Here is a 17,625-nt window from a genome sequence, read left to right on the forward strand (position 1 = left end):
AGCTGCTCCTTGCCTGTTGCTGCCTCCACCCGTACTTTTTAAACAATATCCATATTTAATTGAGGATTCTCAATTATATTTTCCCCAGTGCTTTTGGAAGGCCGGATTGTTTCATTTTTCCTTGGCATCTTTATCTTCCAGCTGCTAATTTCCTTATTACTGAGGACTCTATCACTCACAGGAGGTCTAGATCTTGGCTGCTCCTGCATTCACTAGATTTTAAAGCTGATGTGGCAAGACAGTATCCATTGAGATATGATGGTATTTCTTTAAAGCAATTATTGTCAGATCATGCTTTAAAGATATATGTGGGAAAGTTGATGCCCAGGTTTTGTCCCCTTTGGAGCAGCAATGAGCAGCCTGCAAGCGCTGTGCTGTGCCTGCCTCCACACCTTCTTTTGAGCCCATCTGTAACATGGGGCATCTACACAGGTATGTGTAGGGTGAGGCAAGGACGTTGGAGCTGGGGCAGAGCAGCTGCTTGTAGCCCCCCGGGAGGACCATTGGCACAGCTCACCTCATCGCCATGCTGGGTGAAGTGTTGACCCTCACCTGGAGTTTGGGCCACATTACATGGACCTGTTCTGACACCTTGATGGAGCCACAGCAGAGGAACAAAGGCCCACAGGGAATTAAGCCCTCAGCATATCTTTGTAACTTTTAAGTTCCACTGCCAACCCCCTTTAAAGTCACGTACATAGAGTGTATGAAAGGCAAAGGAGGCCAATGGCATCTTGGAAGTGAAACTGCATTCACAATTTAGAGCTCTTTTCATTTTTGCTACAGCACCGTTCAGCCAAATCTGGCCTGGGATCGCAACTCCAGGCATCAGAGCACATTTAGAGACCCTGGGGTGGATACTGCTTTGCAGCCAGCTCTTGCCTTTGTGCTCACAGGAGGCAGGAAGACAATGGGGGACTGCTCAGGTATCCCAGAAAAGGGAAAGGCTGCTACAAGAAGAGCATGATGCAGAGACACTCCAATGTCTCTTGCAAGGAGTCAGCCTGGGACATGCAAGCTCAGCTCCTGGCAGGTCACCCATATCTGGGGCTATCTGAGCCCAGCTAATGAGGGCTGGAAGTTGCTCCTGCCTTAGGGACCCTGGCCCAGGAGTGTGGAGGTTCAGAACATCAGCAAGCAGGATGCATCAAGGGTAAGATTAGTGTAGATAATAGCAAGAGATAGTCTAGTTCTCCTCAGAGGTACAATGTCTTTGTTAAAAACAATGACATCCTGCTTGACAGACTGTACAATTTCAGGACCTATGCTGGGATGACTGAATAGATTCAAACAGTTGAAAGGAATCACCTACCAGCTACAGACAAAGTTAGCGAGAAGGTAACAGATGCTTTTTGTGTCTTTAGTCTTCTTTATGGCTTTTTCCATCAATTTCAAAGCAGTTATCACCTCCTTGAAATTTAGCAGGGCTGCAGGGCATGATCAGGCAGGGGCTGGGTAATAGGATAGAATTGTAAGCGGAATGAAGATGTGAAGCAGTGGGAATAAGCTATTCAATGTGCTCTGCTTCATGCATTTCTTCAGGCAATGGATGTGGCTAAGACTGATCAGAGGTAGGAGTAGCATATTTTAAATATGTGAACTGTACATTAAAATAAATGTGCTTGTGTGCCACAAAGTAGATAATCAAGAAGAATAGTTTGCTGAAATATATGGTTAGCACAGCTTAGCTCTAATTGTTATGGTCAATGTTAGGTTGTACTTGCAATACCATTATAATCCATTTAGTTGCCCAAGGGAAACTTGAGAAGGAATTTAACGCTATCTGTATGAACACAGGAGAAGGATTTGCCCTCATGAGTTGGGCACTTTTTGTTACTCAGGACTAAACTACAATGCTACTGACATTTCTTTAATTTCAAAATGCCAAATACTAGGAAAGAGCAAGTGTAGGAAAACCTACCTGATAGATTTTGTATATGCCTGCGAAGGAAGGCTCTTTCTCTTTTTAATGAGCTAAAAAACCCCAAATGCGTTCATAATCCCAAAACGGGATTGCACATTTAATCTAATTATGCACTAGACTCTGGAAAATCCTGAGAGTTTCCTGTTGTGCTGTTTGGCTTTATCCCTCATCTCGGCTGAAGCTTTTGAGCTCCCTTTGGGGCTCTGTGACACCATGGATCTGATTCAGCAAAACACTTAAGTATACACTCAGCTCAAAAGCTTTGAGAACTTACATCCTTGTTTGGCAATACTTTTAAGCACTTACAGAATTTTAAGTATATACTTGAGTCCCTTCAACTTCACTGAAGCATAACATCTACTTAAGTGTTTTGTTTAATGAAGGTATAATTGATTAGAACATCGTAAACGCAAACTGATTTTTCTCTGGTTTGCATTTGCTATCTTCTTTTCTAAGAAGCCCAGCTTGTCAGATCTATTTGTTTATACTCATTTTGAATGCAGAGCTGTGTGTGGGAACTCTACAATTAAATTCTCCAATCTGTTTGTTTGATTTCTCCTGCATATGTAGGAGTTCCCAGCTCTTTTGAGAAGTGCTGTGCTGCAAAGGTTTTAGCATAACACTGAAGCCAGAAGCAGAGTTACAAGTCAGATTCATTGCATGTGACAGGAGCAGATGAGTAAAGTAAGATCTGGTTCAGTCCTCTTAGGCAAGATTTGTTCTTCTTTGGCTCTAATCTTGCAAGCCACACAGGAGCAAATAATCTTCATCCACTCAAATATACCCTTGAAGTTGATGGAAGCAGCCAATGCACAGAAAGTTTACAGGAACTGATAAGCAGAGATGAAAGAGTGCAAAACCAATCCAAAAGAGACCACGTCCACCTGCCACCTAAGTGGCAGTTTACTGCCAGCTTCAGCAGAAGCAGACTCAGTGCTGAATGACCCTTTGCTGTGCATGGCATCCGTATAAGCAAGCAGAAAGATTGTTTTTCCCAGACTATTGTGGCACGAAATAGATGAGCTCAGGCAAGACCACCTGAAAGTCCTCTTCTTTGCAGTCTATTTTATAAGGCTGGGTAATTAAACAGGAATTACTTCTCAGCCTGATTTTTCAATGTCACCTAAAAATACAAGGAAGATGTTTGGCTCCATCAGAAAACAAGATTTGTATTGCAGAACTGTTGTGTTACAGCCGTGGGATGAGCCCAGGCTGCACAGCCTAAGTGTGAAAATATCTCCTATTAGTCCCTCCCTTTAGCAGACAAGTCCATCCTATTTTTTCCCGGGCAACAAGGTATATATTAATTCTTAAATCTGCAGGATAACATGCCAGCTGCTGGGATATCTGGCTACTGTGATGAAGTGGGAGGGATTTTGACACTGGGTCATTCCCCACAAGAGAGCAATTCCACCTCATAGCTTGGCCAGAGAGAGTTTTAAAGAGGGGTCCTTTCTCAGAACATACTTAAGAGAAAAGCCATCCTAGAGGAGGTAAAGGCAAGTGGTAAAACTGTAACACATTCAATAAACTACGTTGACAGAGACATTGATCTCAGCAGTAAAATGAAAAGAAGATTAATCTACCTTTGGTGATGCTAATGTACTGGGGAATCAATTAGGACAAAGGGACTGCAGAAAGCCCTAAAAACTCTCACTGTACAGAATTCTTGTCAGAAGGTTCTTCTGGAAAAGACCAAAACACCCAGGAAACCAGCAGCTTTTAAACACAGAAGTACACAGACAGAGGTCAGATAGAAGAAGAGAAACACTACTTTTTCTTTTAGTTTTGAAGGGTTTTATCCTAGAGCAGAGCTGGTCAGGAATACTGGACAACATCTGTAAGAGGAAGGGTAGCTAAGCACAGGACAGGCATCAAGGACACCCAATTGTATACCAGTTGTCTCAGCTAGAATATCTTAAACTGTTTTAATCTCAGGCATCTTAAGTAATTTATCTGGAACATGCATATGAAGCATTTCTTTGCCCTATGTTCCTTCCATAGACAAAGGAGAGAAGATGACTCAGTTCATCTGTTCTTCATGTGCAGCCTTGGGTGATGGCTGAGGGAGTCCCATAGGGGAAAGGAATTAAGCCCTGTGAGTTTCCAGGGCTGTTTCCCTGTCTTACATTCTTCACAAAGAATGATAGTATCTCTTGGTCCCCCTGTTCCTTGGATTTTTCTACTTGATTATGGATTCTCTGAAACAGGTAAAGTTCTCCAGTTATTACACTAATACATAATGTAAGTTAGCCAAGCTATTTCATTAACTAGCAAACATCCCTGCAATATTACGGCCACAGTTCCTGGAGTCTTAATTAAGTCGTATTTGTTCAGGGGAATCTTGACAATTGAAGTAAGTTTAGCTTCACTCCCTTGTTCATATTCCTTACTAGGTATGTGTGTATTGGGGTTTCATATTTTTGTTCACACTAGAGTCTGACTTTACTTGTGTATATTTGTTATATAGCGGTAAAAAGGGGGACTAAAACTTTAGGGCATAAGAGGAAACAAATACAGAGCTTTCTGCATCCACAAGATATAGAATTACTGTTCTCATGAAAATGATGGCAGGAGGTGAGGAGAATTTCTAAGGAATAAGTAAGTCACTCAAAGGATCTAATGTACAGAAATGCTGGGCACCCACAAGTCTGGGGTGGGAGCTACCTACTCCAGCCGTATGCAGCCAAGGACTCACTGTGGGGTCCTGCTGATCAGCATCCCTGGTGTGCTAGGTAAATCCCTGAGCACTTTCTGCTGTTGATAAAAGGAGGGTTTTCAAGAGACACGGGTCCCGAGGCAAACCCCAGAAATGCCTGTGGAGCAGTGGCTCAGCCCTGCATGGCGGTAGGACACCTTAATGATGGCTCACACCAGCCCGAGGCAGAACCTGTTGGGAGGCACTCAGCCACCTAACTCCTTGGCAAGGCCTGTGTGCCCCAGGCACTTCCACTGTGGCTCCTGGGTCTACCAACAGCCCTCCCCATGGCTGCGGGTACCCCTCGGCACACCAGCCATGGCGTTTTGCATGGCGCGTGGTGCAGCTCCAAGCAGCCAGCAGCCAGCAGCGCTGCGGCAGAGTACCTTATTTAACCTTGGTGAGGGAAACACCAGTGCTTTCCCCTCTCAGCATTTGTTTTCAGTTGCTAATCCAGGAAACACACGTCCTTTCTATTTACTTAGGAAAGAATGAATAATAACCACGTTTCTCCCCGGCTCCTTCCCCCTCTTCTCGCTCCCCACCACCACCTTGCTATTAAAATGGAAACCCCTGTGTTACAGACATCGCCGGGCTGCTAGAGCACTTAAGCAGCACTCTGTGAGCTGCAGCCATTTACTATGCGTGATTGTTTCTGCGAGACTTAATAATTCTACCATTGTTATTATAACACTGTGCACTAATACAAATGAGCTTGTAAATAGGGGTCCAACTAAAATAAAACTATTATAATCACAGGCCAGGCTGTAAATCACAGACTAGTGTATTCTGCTGTGGTTTGAGCCAGAGCCAGGCAATAGTCAAATAATCAAACTGCAGATGTTGGGATAGCAAATCTGCTTAAATTTAAACAGTGGCAAAGGTCCAAACAACAGGGTGGGGGCAGAAAAGACTCTTTTGTACAAAGTAGGAATTCTCACCCCCCCCTCCTTGTTAACTGGGTCTATAGAGTAACCAGACATGTTGCCCAATAATAGTGCTGTAGTGCTGTTCCTCAGCAGCTTGCACATACCAGCGCTGGCTTGCAGTCGCAGGAGCCGTGCAAAGTTTCTGCAGAGCGACTGATAATTAGGATTAGCTGCAAGGCTTGCAGGGGTGTCCCTCCCACAGCCACTGCCACTGGTAAGATCAAGCCCTCCAAGCCTTCCTGAGGGAGAAGCCCAAGGGTACCAGATAACATCCTGTATCATGAACTTGATCAGTTACCCCAAGAGTCAATGATATGGGATTACAACTTGACCCTCTCTAATTTCTTGAGCTTCTTGCTTTGACTAACTTCACCCCCCTGCCTGTCTCACTCTTGGATGACCCGATTTTCCCATGGTGCAGCCCAGGACGCAGCTGCAATTGTGATTCTTGCTCATGGTGGGCACTTAACACCCCATGCCAGGCCAAGGGCTCATGTCCCTGCCCCGAGGCATCCTCAGTCAGGGCACACAGGGAGACCTGCCTACAAGTGGCATGCTGAGGGTTTTTTCACTGAGCAAAGCAGCATGGGAGGGGCAGTGGGGAGACTGTGGTGCAAATGTGGGGCAGCTGAGGAGCCCTATGAGGCCGTTACACTCTGCCAGCTGTTTCCACAGCTGTGGGAGATGCAGTGCGGTTGCTTCTCCTCCTAGCCAGAAAGCAGGATCTGTGTCAGTAGTGCTCAGACACAGGCGATGTGTTTTCGTTTGGAGAATACATGTGCCTTGGCTATTGCCCCATGACATCTGAAACGATGTTATAAGCTTCTTTAGGAAAAGTATACGGTCATTTGTTCCTCTGACAGCCATAGGCAAACAAGTTGGATGGGTCCTGTTCCTCACCACGTTGTCACATGTGGTCACAGGGGGATTGTTAAATGTGAGAACCTCCTTGATGTAATTTTAACTCACCATGAAGAAAATTTCTATGCTGTTTTTTTAATGTAATATTTAAGTGGCTGCTGGGCAACAAATCACAAGAAGGATCAATCACACAAACAGATGCATGTAAATACTTCTTTTAAGCAAGTAGCTCAAGAAATCATTGAGGGCATAAATCAGTGATGCCTCCAGGGGAAAACCAGCAAAATGAGCTTGCCAGCCTCAGATGAAGGCTGGACAGGACACAAACCAGTCATCCTCCCAAAGCTGCTTCTTCTCTGTGGCACTGACACAGCCGCTGTGAATATTAATGTTATTTCCCTAAAATCTTGTGGCTAAATTCCACTAGCAGGACAATTTGCCCTTCCTGCTCAGGAAATATTTGCTGTTAAAATGCCTCAAAGGCAACACGAACCAAGCATATTCCACCTCCAAACTGCAGGGACCCCAGAAGGGGATTTTGGTTATGAAAAGCTCATTCACTGATTTGAAACCTTTTCCTTACCATTTGAGTAACCAACTTGGAAGAACCTCCTCTTTATTCCATTTTTTTCCCATTCTGGGTTCTTTTTAAAGGACAGTGTATCTCCTGGAGATGGAGAACTTTTTTTGGCCTGAGTCTCCCTTCTGGAGGGAATAGAAGCAGAAAAACGCACCTCTCCAAGTACGTATTGCAAAATCAACACCTTGGTGTGCACTTCTCGCATATCCATTCCGCCGCATCCAAATTTCCACAGGTTTTCCTGCCCCTTTTGTCAAGGGCACCATTTTTTAAAAACGCTATTCTTTCAGTCTCAGACTTACAGTAAGCGCATTGCTCAGAGGAAGCCTGAAGAGAAAGCCCGGTTTCCTTTGATGCATTCCTAAGTGTCTTGGTGAGAGGAATCGTTCTGGCGTGTGAATCAACTCTGCTTCCTCTGCTTGTCAGAAAAACAGTGCAACCTTTTATTGCTGATATATGCCATGCTGCACGGGATGTGGTTGATTTCTTCTGCTGCTGGGGCTGCTCCGCAGAGATCTGTTTCACAATGTGTGCAGCAACCAGATTAAAATCAATGCTGGAGGTTGTTGTGAACATTAAGCATTAAATAAACTCCAACGTTGTACCGTAATTCCTCATGAATGATTAGATCATCCTGCTGGGAATGCTACCATTATACATAAGGCAAATGTCACTGAGTGCCTCATAAATTTAGTATACAAGTACTAAATATATTAGGTCTGATTCACTGCTGCCTAGCTTCAGTTTATCCTAGTATGAGGCAAAAGAGTTACATCGGCATAAATGTGCAGTGAAACACTGGTTCCCTTCTCATTTTAAGGGATCAGCTGTTTCCACTGACTTTTGTACGACTGACTCTAAGTGGATTCACAGTTGCTCCACTTCAGCTAGGCTGTGTCAGTTGTGGTAGATCATGCAGAGGAGCCAGACCCAGGAAAAAATACAGGCTGGTATTTCTGGCAGAGAAACTGCACCCCTAATAGTGAAGGTAGGTCTAGACTGCAAAAAATAATGCGCTCTGGAGCTGGGCTGACAAAATCAAATCAGCTGGTTTAGGTTGAAAACCCCACAGACGCAAGGCAGGTTGGCTTTTGACACAGGATAGCTGCTCAAGTGTAAGTCAAGTCTACCACAGAGCTCACGTTGAACAGGAGCTTCACACATGATCCAAACCCCAGATTGTGTCCGGTTCCCTGGCACTTCAACCCACATCAAAACTTCCCTGGGGAAGGGGAAGATCCATGTGACACCATTTTGGTGTGTTGCACAGCTCCACTTCCAAATACGGTGACTTTCCCTTGATGTTTCAGATTTTCCATGGAAAGAGTAATTTCCCTCAGAAAGAGCTTCCCTCCACCTCCTGTTTGTCAGGGTGGAAATAAACACCTCCTGCTTTGAAAACATTATTGGGAAAACCTTTACAATCATATCCTATTGTCAACAATACTGCTACTAGAGCAGAATGTGTCCTCCGAAGCTTCCTGGTCCTTGACTCTCTCACTTAAGGATTATTCCACACAATCCCCTTCGGCGTACGTTGTCCAAAGTATTTTTAATGAGGTGTTGACTAATTCCCTCGGGAAACTTTCCTGCAGTCTGACAGGTCTCATTGTTAACATTCTACCCAGCCTAAATTTTCCCTTACTAGACTTCGTCTCAAACTATTTTCCTCTTTCCTTGGTGTATTTTGCATCTTTCAAATATTTGCAGGCAGTTATCATATCCCCTTTTTAGCTGTCTCTCAGCCAAGCTAAACATAATTAGCTTTTTTAATCTTCCTCCATAAATCCAGCTTGCTTTCTTGAAATCCAGCTCCCTTCTCCTACTTACGTGTCTTTTTGGTATGATGAAACTACATATTTTGTGGCTGTTTTTCACACGCTATCACTGATACCAGTAGGAAGAGACATCAGAAAATCAGACAGTAGATCGGGATGGTTTCTATTCCAGGTTAACTTTCTGCTCTTCATAATAACTTCACTGTCGAATAATGTAGGGTTTCTTTTGTGTATTTATACCAATTACTGTTTACAGATTTCAAACCCTGTGCAGTATTTTCAAAGCTAATTGCTGCAAGAGATTAACTAGGAACTTTGTGCACACTTTATGGGCAGACTGGCAACAGTAGAACACTCCTGGAAGATTAATTTACCTGTCAGGAAAATTTGTTACCTGATGGGGAAAAATGATGGTTTTCAAAAACAATTTAGCCAATGTTATCCAGGACTGGTTTTTGTTTGGCATGAGGGAAGAAAGCGCTCCACTGTCCCAATGGCCCAGCACTCACTCTCTGAGCATTGGCTACAGGACGCCAAAACTCCATGTTTCAGATCTGTGTAAGTAAGAGGGGAGCATTTCTCAGTATACACATCCCATAGGAGCAGATGGAAACTTAACCAGAGAAATGTTTTGCACACCTATTGACTCTGGCCACAGGCAATATCTATTTACCCATTCCGTCATTGTTCAGTATATAGCCAGATCTTTGGGGAGAAAGGGGCAGGGAGCTAAGTGTACACAGTGGACATGCACTGGGTATTCATATTCTCCAACCATTTTTAAATTTCTCTTTGTGATCAAAAGACATCAAGGACTTAATAACATTTTCCATTTCAGACATGTTCCAGAGGGAGTCTGTCGAAATGCTAGAGAAATTCATCCATACGGAGAGTTTAAAGATGAACTGCCTTCAGGACTTGGGCTGCTCAGTTCTCAAGGTGACTCTGAAAATCTCAGCAATAAATGACTGAAACAATTTCCTAAGGAATGTAATTGATTCTTCATCCACTGGAATGCTTGTACCAAGGTTGGTTATTTTCTAAATGATAAGCTGCAATTTAAACAGATGCAAGTCATGTCTGGTAAACATAAATTCTGTTTAGCAAAAGGGGCAGATCAGAAGCTAATCCTTTGTTTGCCCTTCATCATATACTAACAGCTCCTTCCTTCGTTATATGCTTATAGATTCGGAGATTTTCACTTTGTGCCCCTCAAATACCGTAGCTATGACAAAAAGTGTGAAGAGGAATCTGACTAGTCAAAATGCCTTCAGGCAAAGTAGTAACTGAAGCAGGAAAATCCCCGCTGCAAGAAAATCCCTTGAAGCAGGGGTAGAAATGTGCTCAAGTATAGGCCTCCTTCAATATTAATATTCTTCCTGAGGGCAGAAGTCTTTGTTCTCCAGGCCTCTTCACAGCTTCCCGAGTCTCCCCTAAATGTAGCTGCAGAATGAGCGATCAGTGTGGCTCCTGAAGTTTTTTAATTTTTGGAATTTAAACAAAATGCTTTAATTACAATTTGAAGGAAAGCTGGAAAAAAAAAAAGAGTCTCTTTTTTTTTCCAGCAGCTTAGACTGTTTTCACAACTTTTCTTATGAGAATCTGTCTGTACCCAAAATCACTTAGACAGCAGCTGTGCTATGCAGGTCTCCCGTTTCTCTGGTTTAGCTCACAAGAAGTTCATAAGGAATACAAGTGTGGAAAGTTGAAAGAACAATCCGAGTCCAAGCAAATGAAAATTAAAAGAGGGGGAGCTGCTATTGTTATTGCAATAGCTCAAAATGTCCTGAACAGCAGATTTCACTCACTGACAGAAGCAAAATCCTAGCTGATTTTCATTTCTTTTCCTGACGATGGCACTTCTTCTGCAAGATCTGCCCAACACCACTCACCATAGTCATCATGAAAATGGAACAGAAGCCTGAACGCCACTGTGAGACATCTGGTCTGAGTAATCATGACATCAAAGTTGTGCTTAGCTAAGGCCTGTGGTATAAATGTACATAAAAACTGCACAGCTGTGTGCATGCTATTGTACCCGCACAAGGAGTTCGCAACCTGCAATGTGCTTCACACAGACAGCAATGATCAAGAAGGGGGGGGGGGAGCACACAGAAGATGCAGGCTACAGTCTCATTCCTTAGTTCATCTTTATTTAATAAAAATAATATTATAACATTACTCATTTTTATGAATAAGGAGAAAGCTGGATGAGCAGCCAGGAGCAGATGCTCAACTGAAAGACATACATCTGGATGCAGGCAAGCTGGCCTCCCCATCTGCTTTAGCTGGCGTAGCAGAGGCTGCTAGAGTGGCAGGTTACTGCAGGTCTGAGGTGTCCCTGTGTAACACCCTGTTCTTGTTCTGTAGTTCAGCAAACAAGATAGCCTTTGTTCAGCCTAACAGGGATTCCCAGTGCAGAAACCCACTGCTTTGTCCCTCCAGCCCCTCCTTCCTTCCCATACTTTGGAAATAAATTGCCTTCCCTAGCAGAAGGTGTAGATTAGGGGAGCCAGTGAGAATGAGCCATGGGACACGGTGCCCAGCTAAGACTTGTTCTCTGCAGTTGCCTATGCAAACCTACAAACCAAATTAGCTTGGAAAAACTGGAGGAAAACATGTGGTCCTGGTGCCCTGGCCCTCGATTAGCGGTGAGCAACAGTGATCACCAAAGTCATTCAGCTCAATGTGTGTGTGGAGCAGAAGATGATCAGGAGGAACAATGCAGCAGGGATCCAGGGGTTTTCCTGGGAATGATGGCACTTTTGGAGCAAGAAGACCTGGGCTTCTGTTGGAGGCTGCTGCTGACATTCCTGACATGTGCCTGTGCTGGCACTTGCTCCATGGCTCAAGGGGTGACAAGGAGAGTCAGGATGGAAAGAGCTGAGGAGAGAGTCCCTGCAATATCCATTTGCTTTGAGCTCTGGCTTTGCCTCTTTCCTTCCCTTCAAAGACTATTTACTTTACTTTGGCACTTAAAAAGAAATCAAGCAGGTTAAAGGTCAGCTTTATTATTTTTGTTGGGGTTTTAAGAAGTTTAAACCGTAGCCTAAGGAGATTACCTATGCCATTTGGGAAAGACAAATCTGCATACAAACCCCAGTCTTTCTAGACACAGGTGAGGATGACCTGTCCACTACAGCAGGGAAGATTTTATGGGCTATAAAACCGAAAAATGACAGAGACACTGGATGTACTGGAACAACCTCACTAGCTTTTCTCACTAAGCTTGCTGATTGAATTCCTTCTGATTTTATAATTATATAAAAGAAGATCAGGGCTGCTATTATAATCATGCCAATGTGTTCATTCCTTATGCAGTAACTCCTATAAAGATCCTACAAGAAACAGGAAGATTTTCTTCTGGGGCAAAGGCATAGGGTAGGTTTTTGAGAGGCTATCAGCAGGAAAAGGAATAAAAACCAGCATAAAAATCCCTGGGGTTTTGCCAGTAACTTGAACAAGAGCAGAGCAAGGCTTATGCTGAATGCTTCTGAAAATCTCAGCTTTGATTTGTTAACGACCATTTACATGATGGACTACTGCAAGCCGTTTATCTGCAGAAATAAATACTCAAAATAGAAGAAAACAGGACATAGCCAGGCAAACTGTGGTTTGTACCAAAGCTTCAGATTTGCTGAAAGACAGATACATAATATTCCTTAGGGTTTTTTTTTCTGGAAAACCACTACTGAAGACTTTTTGCCAGCCTCTTTTTGTTCATGTCAAAAAATAATACTGAAAACTGACCTTTGGGGATTTTCCTGGGTAGCATTTCACTGTCAGATAGAGAGCCATACCCCTGAGTCAGCAAGGAATGGGCAGGCCTACCTTTAAACATGTGAAAGTTATTTACAAGAGCAATTTACTGAATCAGGCCTCATATGAGAGAGATAAGGGGGGAAGATTTCATAAAAGGACTAAACTACAGGAAATCCTGGCAGAGTTATATTTAAAATGACATATGCCCCCTTCCCACCCTCCCTTTACAATGGTTTTATTAGTTGCAGCAAAACTCTTCTTTATAAAAGTGGTGGTGGTTTGCCAGAAGATGGACTTCATGTGGTTGTTGCCAATCTGGCGGTAGACTTATGTTAAGGCAGAGTATAAAATCCAAGCAAACACTCCAAATATCAGTACAGAACAGATTACTGGAAGTCTTTGCTATGCTAATAGCAAGTTGGACTCATAATTTCCTGAATGCTGGCAAAGTCAAAGAAGCAACCACCAAGGCACGCAAGGAAGACCGAGTGCCTGCATCTGCTGTCTCCTCATAGGAGCCACTCATCCTCTAAAACCCAAACCTTGCTAGGGTGTCCCAAGTGGACACTCAGGAGCTGTGGTACCTAAAACATTTATAAACCCCTCGCCTGAACCTACGTTGAATTAGCGCAACACAAGAACACATCTGTCTAACAAAAACTTGTTCTGCTGAAAGACAATGCCTGTAATTACTGGTAAGAAGACCACATTTGGTTATTTTTTGCAATTCTTCCCCATCCCTCGAAGCAAGCAGAAATAACCTTCCAACAATAGTCTATTTCTCCTTGGCTTGATCGGAACAAAGGCTTTCTATTCACATGCATGTGAAAGACAGAGTGGGTATTTTTGTGGTGAAAGATCAAATCTCTCTTCTGAAATTTGCAGTGGATAAAGCTAATTGTAGCAGCTCTGAGGCTTCGACTGTCCTTCCAGGCAACTAAATGTTTGTTTGGAGTGTTTAACAGGAGTGAAAAGTATATATATCACAGCAGAGGACTGAATTAATCTAGAGCCTCCTGATGCTTCCAACACATTTCCTACCAGTGAGAAGTTAGTCAGTAGATCTGGGAATATACCACTAGATATGCAATGTTCGATGCAAGCAGCATGGGCAAGCTTGTATGAGCCATGTAATTCCTATTTCATTTCTCAGACTGACTTCAGCATTGTTTCTATAATAGGAGGACCTTGCTTCAGCTTTTGACCAGGGCTTCTCCAGAAGAAATGGTTTAAGGGGGGAAAACATATAAACTTGATGCTGGAATTCTTGTCCCAGCAGTACCAGCTTCACCAGATGAAAAGCCAGATAACTCTGTGGTCAATGGCTATAGTTTTAATTAAGGTGTAGTGAATGTGTTGACAAAAACAGCTTTTCTGCTGTTGGGAGCAATCAGGTTCTCTCACAACACGTGCTTTTTTTGAAGAATTTTTAGAGGTGGCCTCTGTATCAAGAGTGATTCTGCAGGTGTTGGGGGCAGTGCTTATGTCAGAGGGCAAAATATGTAGATCTCCCTTTCTTTGCATGGCAGAACTTGAACAAAAGATGTCCTTGACAGCTCCATTCAAGCGCATTATGGGCTCTGACCCTTCTCTTATGCTACAGTTGTCTTTGTAACAGAACTTCCTGGAGGGGCTTTCAGAGCTCTCCCTCTGCCTGTTCTCAAGCAGGATCCTATCCTCTGTGCAATATTGCAGTTCTGCTGAAGCTGGTGACAAGGTACAAACTTGCAACTCTTGTGGGCAAACCCAACTGCTTGTACTTGCTATGGGAAAAGTGATGAGGAAGGCTCCAGTAAATCTGCTTCAGTTTTAGAGTGGAACAGGAGGAAATTGATTCATTCACTTATCTCCAGTGCAAGAAAAGACTGTCCCTCTGCTCTTTCACCAGGAGGAAATGTAGCCTCTACTCTGCTTCACTTTCAGTAATCTTCAATAGTTCTCTTTCTTCCAGAGTTACCTACCTAAGCCATTGCCAGATCAGGGCCTTAATTTGGAACTTTTTAGAAAATAGCATTTTGGCTCTGGTAAAGTATGATGGCCACTGAAGTGATTTCTTCATAGACCAGGTGAATTTGTTCATGTACTACCTATTTGGGCTGTTCGTGCCTTCTCTATTAATGTCAAAGGAGGGCAATTTCTGTGCCCATCCAGTTACAGATTGATCTGTATGCTATTGCCACCAATCTGGTGGGATACAATGGGTTAAGACCACTTTAGAAACTTGACCAATAGGCACTACTTCACTTCCCTAAGGAAATGGAAGATTTATTGAACTATACACAAGCTCTAGGTTGCTAGGAGCTTTGCAAGTGTCTTGTTTGTAAAGCGCTGAGGCTCGCTGTCCTTGAAGCAGTATCCCCAGTCATCCAATCCCAGGCAGCTCAAACTGGCTTCTCAGAAATACATATTTCTAAAACCACTTTTGAAAACCCAGAACTCTTCATAAAAGAAAATCAATGATGAGCATGTGGGATCGGAAAACATTCCCACTGAATCCAACCAGAATTCCACAATAATATTAACACGCTTGTCCAGGTTGGGTCAACATCAGTTTGCACTATGTGGGGATGTAGTACTTGACCATTGCCCATTGAGGCAACTTGACTGTTGCCTCTTTCGACTCTGACACCATTTTTTCCTGGGAGCACAAGGGGATTAACTACCTTGGGGTTTCTAAGTGACAGAGCTGACCGAACATTCCTTGTGGCACTGAGTTGTATGGGAATTTAGCAAATCTCTCTTCTCAGGCAGCAGATCCCTCATCTCAAGAAATCATCCGATTAAACTGTCAAGCTCTGGGACGTGCAGCTGAAGAGGACACCAGAGTTTGAAGGAACATTTAAAGAAATATTTCTGGTAATTCCCAGTGCAGCCAGGATGATGACACATACTCTGGTCCTAGCAAAGTTGCCTGGCAGGCAGCTAGGGCTTTATATGTAAATATAAACACATATTTACATATTTCCACCATCTGGTAAGGATTTGTTTTCCCTTTGGTTCTATTTAAAGTATGTCTTGTCCTATTATCTCTGAGGCTGTAATTGGGAGGGCTGCGTTAATAAACTCTATATACTGCAGAGCCACAAGACAAACTTTCGCTCCTGCCTGGCTTTTCAGCCAGTTCTTCTACAGCTGTTCCTTGCTTGTATTTCTGAGCGCAACAGTGTCTCCCCAGCTGATGAAAGAGGCACAGTTTTCTAAGTGGTTTCCCGCTAGGTAGGGTATAATCTCATCACCAGCTTCCAAGGATGGATATTCAGTTGGCCTAACCCATTTGTCCTGGCAGCCCAGCTTTGTAATTGTTCCTCGGCATGGTGTCTCCTTCAGAGACAGCTATTAGCTCAAGGTCCTACCCACTGTTTCTGCATCCAGGAAGATGCTCCAAAGCATCACAGCTGGAGAATTAGACTGAGCCTTCAGCACCCAAAGCAGAGGTGACAGCACAGACAGGGTTAGTGCTGCAAAAGCACAGTTCAACCCACCATCCTGACAGGATATTATGCAGTCTACAGGGCAAAACTAAAACAGGACAGCAAACAAGATTTGGATTACATGAGAGACTGAAGGACATTACTCATGTTAAATAAAAATAGATAAACTGAAAGGGGAAAAGTCAAGACAAAAACTTCAAGGCAGGTCGATGCCAGCGCTTCCACCTGGTCTCTGAACAGCAGAGGCTTCAGGCTGGGTGTACATTGTCAGAAAGCTCAGGCCTGAGTTTTCAGAGGTGCTCAGGGACTAAAACCTCTAAATTCATGCTGGCAGTAGAGCTGCTTTGCTGACTGAAGAAGTAAGGTGATGTCCTGACCTGCAAGCACACCTATGGCCAACGGGACTGATTTCCTTATTTACATGGAAGTCACCTACCTTATCCCTTTGTGGCCTGGTGTGCTTCTTCTCAGTGTGAGCATTAAGCCCAGTCACGAATCAGGTTGAGGAGGCTTCTGGTGATGCATAAAATCCTCTTGTAAATTGTTTTTCCAAGGAACAGTTAAGCACCAGTGCAAATACATACAATGTCCTTAAAAGTGTAGGTTTCTGTACGGTGAATCAAAGGGTTTTCTGCACCAATGAAATTCCAGAAAATACAGGGCAGGGAGCAATAGTTAAAGGGAGATGGCCAGAAAGAAAATGCTCAGATCATCTATCCAAAAAAGTTGCTTCTCCAGCCAAATTACTCAGTCTTTTATGAGAAAGATGTCTTGGTTTGGCAAGGAGGAAAAGACAGCTCCACCAGACAACAGTAATAATAATGATAAACACGTCTTAGTTGAACACTAAAAACCATTAATCCAGGGGAAACATGACTTGCTCTCTTCCATGGTAAAACTTTCAGTTGAAACCCTGAAACAGTAACCTGGGACAGGTACTGGAGAGCCTGGACTGATGCTAGCAACCACCAGAGTTTGTCTTGGCTCAACAGAAGCATTTCTGCACATTTGTCTCCAGAAGCATCTCATTAAAATGAGATGTGAATCACAGAGATAAGTGATTAACTGAAGTGATAAGCTTATCACACACACTGAATTTACATGAGTATTGGACTTCTCCCTTCATCGGACTGCTTATGACTTACCCTGTAGCTATAACTGAGGCTCTGGTGTTGCAACATTTATTATTACTCATCCTTATGCAGTCAGTAGCAAATTTAGATGTAAATACATTTGTCTGCAGTAGCTAAAAATGCCATCTCCTCACCTCAATTTAGCGCCTTACTTTCACAGTCCCTGAAGTCTCTAAATGGAGACCAGTCTCCTCTGTGAGAAGAGTCACACAAATCAAACACAAACTTCTATGGCTAGAAATAGTGCTGAATCCCTTTGCTCTGAACTTGGCTTCTCATGCCAGCACTAGGGGCTGGCTGTGGGCTTCATCTCTGAGGTGGTGACAGCACTGGCAGAGATCTGCCTCACACTGTATCAGCACAAGTTCTCTCCCTCTCCACCAGTGACTTGGGGCTGGCGATCTTCAAGGAGCCTACAGGCTTTTGTGCTGGCCTCCAAGTGCTTTACTCATATATGGAAGTATCACTCAGCATCAGGCAGTGTTGCCCAGTGAGCTGGCCCCTGGACTTCAGGGATCCCTGGTATTAT

Source organism: Pezoporus flaviventris, unplaced genomic scaffold (genome assembly GCF_033815535.1).
Source record: "Pezoporus flaviventris isolate CSIRO_AGI_PZ_B2104156 unplaced genomic scaffold, CSIRO_AGI_Pfla_v1 ptg000002l, whole genome shotgun sequence".
NCBI classification, from domain to species: Eukaryota; Metazoa; Chordata; class Aves; order Psittaciformes; family Psittacidae; genus Pezoporus; species Pezoporus flaviventris.